Consider the following 3,700-nt stretch of genomic DNA (forward strand, 5'->3'; position numbering starts at 1 on the left):
AAATACTTCTCTTAATCTTATATTTTGTGCGAGAGATCAGTTGTCCATACTTCAGTGCGCTCTCCCAACATAGCTTATTATTCGAAAGTCATATTTTAGCGGGTTTTTTGTGGATTTAACGAAGATGATTGTAATGAAAATCATATTGGCGCAAAGTTAAGTTCTTGGGTTTTATTTAGGTGTAATTTTTATTTAGTTTGGCTGTGGTAATTAAAAAAGAAGAGTCACATATCTTTACAACTTTTTATGGAAATTTGGTCTAGCTTTTGCTATAAATTTCTCAGAGGTTCTTGCTCCGTTTGCGTTGAAAGTGTCTAATGATATTGACGAATGTATTGGCTAAAGAACCGTGTAAATGGTGCCTAGTTTGAATAGATTGATATAAAGTTAAATGTGGTTAAAAAGGAGGCTTTGGTTCCCTGATCCCCCCCTTGCCGTATCAAACGACAAGAGTATTACCCTGAGATCTGAGAGTATTCGTGGGGCACTCCCCGGAGGTCGGCTACACCAGCTCGAATTATTTTTGTCAGGATATTTACATATATACAACGGTATAATAATTAAAGTTTTAAAATCATATTTACACTTCTATCTACAGCAGTATTTACAATAAATAAAAGTTGTAATTGAGCGGTTTATATGTACAATTCTATCTAACTGAGGGTTGCAGAGGTCAGGATTTATTTGGTGACCCGCTTCCTTCGGAAAAAGTTTTTAACTTTTTAATAGCACCTGACCTCTCCTTTCTGGGCCAGGATGTGTTTTAACACGTTATCTTCCCGTAACAAAGCAATATTTTCTTACCTCAGCGATCGCCCACGGCCTGCGTGACGATCCTGTGAAGCGCCTAGACTGGAGTCATTTTCAAAGGGCAAGTCACCCTGTCTGGAAAATTGGGAGGCCCTGGCACTGTTCGTCCGGAGGCGGACGAAGTCACTGATCTCTTTAATCATGCTGAAGTCTACCACGTGGCGCCTAACGTGGAGATCTGTCCTGCAGACGTTTCTGACCTCATGGCGCGTCATGATCAGGAGCTGTTTTAACACATAATCATCCCGAAACAAATAGCAATACTTAATAACCCTCCTATCAAGGAGCGCCCCTGCTGCCTAAAAAATCTCCGTCAAGTGCTTCTTGATGGTCCCAGACCTGAAACATTGTTCATTATCTTTAACGAATGATTGGTCCTCTTCTTCCTGGGAAAAGTGAGGCCTGATGTTACTGGTGTAAATTGACATCCACCTGTGCAGCGTCTTATCTGCCGGACCTTGGTGGCTCGTTGTCATGTGATGGTCGACAACCAACGTCCACGTCTTTGTGGCCCTACAGAAAACTGCCTGGTTGAAACGCTGCTCAAGCGCGTTCTCCAGTGGCTCAGGTCGAGATGCAGATGTCCCTTCAGTAGATGGTGTCCATGTCCACTGCTAGGACAAACTAAATGTTCTGTATATTTCAATTTCATAGACAGCGTTGACAAATTGGCAAAAGTAATCTAATTACCCCAAATTTAAATTATTTCCTTCACGTTCAAATAACCATTGGACTTAAGAAGATCAAAATCCATTGCATTCTGTTAGTGTGAGAGAGATTCGATGGAAGTGCATTTCTCGAGCTAATTTTAGCCTTATACCCCTTGATTTGATGTGGGGGCCCTAAAACTCCAAGGATTAGACGGGAACCCGAACTACTTTGGATTCTTGAATAACTCATTGACCCTCACAAACTGTAAAAGTTTGAAAGAAATCGGTGCAATGGCATGTGTCACGCCTTCCCGGCCCTCACGTGAACAGACTCTTAATCCATTAATTCACTTATATGTTTACTTATTAGTTGTTTTTGTTGGTTTTATTTTGTGTAATTAGTTGGTAATATGTCAGACCTAGAGCTACCAATACGAAGCTTTGCTGCTGTCATAACTGAAGCGAGTGTATGTGTTGCTTTGAGCGTCACAAACATCATTGGAAACGGTCTGGTTTGTATAGTAGCATACAGAAACACAAAACTGCAATCAACTACCAACCTCTATATCATTGTTTTAGCAGTCAGCGATCTGCTATGTGAAACAGCGGTAATGCCTTTAGCCTCTGTAACTGATTATTGGAAGGTGGAAGTTAATTGATTCCATATACCAAAATCAAGGTTTTGTTGGTATATTCAGCACTGACGTGACCTTGGCAACTCATGGTTTGATCGCGTTCAACCGATAATCATTAAAGTAAGCAGAACCGTAGGATTAATCGAAAAATTACGACACTTTCTGTCAACGCATACCCTCTTAAATATATACCAAGCTCTTCAGCTCCTTACCCAACATACGGTCTGACAGCATGGGATCAGGCTTGTAAATCTTACCTTGACAAGCTCCTAAAGTTGCAGAAACGAGCTCTTCGCTATTTCAGATCTATTTTAAGATATATCTAATGTTCATTCTTACAATACACGTTCTTCTGCCTCTAATAACTTCTATTTCAAACCTTCTAGGCTATCCGTTCAAGCGAATTCCTTATCTCGAATAGGAGTAAAAGTGTGGAATGTAATAACTCAAGCATTAAGAAATCTTTCCAAAAATGCGTTTAAAAGAAAACTCGAACAAATTTTATTCAACATATTACGTTCCCAAGACTCTTAAAAAGATTTATATGAGATTTTACAAAATGTAGAATCCTGGTAATACTTCTCCTGATCTGTCCTGACTATTTTTGTAAACAGTAGCTGTACCTTTAATATTTTAAATTAGGTCAATGTAACGGTTTTTTCTTGTTGTTACTTAATACTGTCTCTTTGCCTTCTACTTTTTAGTTCTGTTTTTAACATATCTTTGTAGTTCGGTTATTAAGGCATGGCCTGCCTAGATTAGCCTTTGCTAGTTGCGGGCATGCCCTTTTCTGTAAAATTTAATCGTAAATTAATAAAGTGTGTGTGTATGTGTAAAAATTGTGAAGACGAACCACTACAAGTAGATTTTTTCGCCCCGCAGATCTAAGATATGATTGAGTTGCTTGTGGCTTTCCCAAGCACTTGACCTGTTCATTGCCCGAGTCACAAATTCGGCAAAAATTTATTCGAAGTTATGCAATGTGCTCCTCTACTTACCCAAGTAGAGAGAGTCAAATCTTTCATTATTGTATCGCTGTCGGATTGCTTCTTGTTTTACCATTAAGTATCGGTATTTTCAGTTATTACAAGATATTTCTCAAAACCAATGAGCATCAACATAATGTAGTCTCGTGGCCACAGAACAGGACTGAAAATGGTTCAGTAACCAACTCATTGAAAGAAATAAACATTAATCGGGTACTGTTATACGTGGCCGCAGGCTTTTTTTGTTGCTGGATACCAATGTGGGCACTCACTCTCTGGTTTCGATTTTCCTTTGAAACCTGCGCAAGAATTGCAGTTTTGCTATCAACTTTCCTCTACTATTTTAGTGCATTTCGAAAGCAATTTCAGAACCTTCTCGTTGTCACCGTGAAAAGGCAAGAGATCTGCGAAATGTAGCTGCCTTAATTAATGAAAAGGAAATTGCAAAACATGAGGGCGAAGCGAACGTACAAGTCTTGTAGATTTTCAAAGTTTCTAATATAACATCCTATCAGCTAAAAGTAGAAGGGAACGTAACTTGTGTAATGTTTCGGAGAAATGTTCATGATATTTCCAGCTATAATTGTCGAATTAGTACAAACATATCAGAATACAGTAA

The 3,700-nt window shown here is 38.9% G+C and overlaps 1 pseudogene; it reads left to right on the forward strand.

Moving 5' to 3' along the window:
- Positions 1-1,870: 1,870 nt before the first annotated feature.
- LOC136279334 (melatonin-related receptor-like) lies at positions 1,871-3,498 on the forward strand (annotated as a pseudogene).
- The last annotated feature ends 202 nt before the right edge of the window (positions 3,499-3,700 follow it).

The sequence above is a fragment of the Pocillopora verrucosa genome, chromosome 3, assembly GCF_036669915.1.
Source record: "Pocillopora verrucosa isolate sample1 chromosome 3, ASM3666991v2, whole genome shotgun sequence".
Lineage (NCBI taxonomy): Eukaryota > Metazoa > Cnidaria > Anthozoa > Scleractinia > Pocilloporidae > Pocillopora > Pocillopora verrucosa.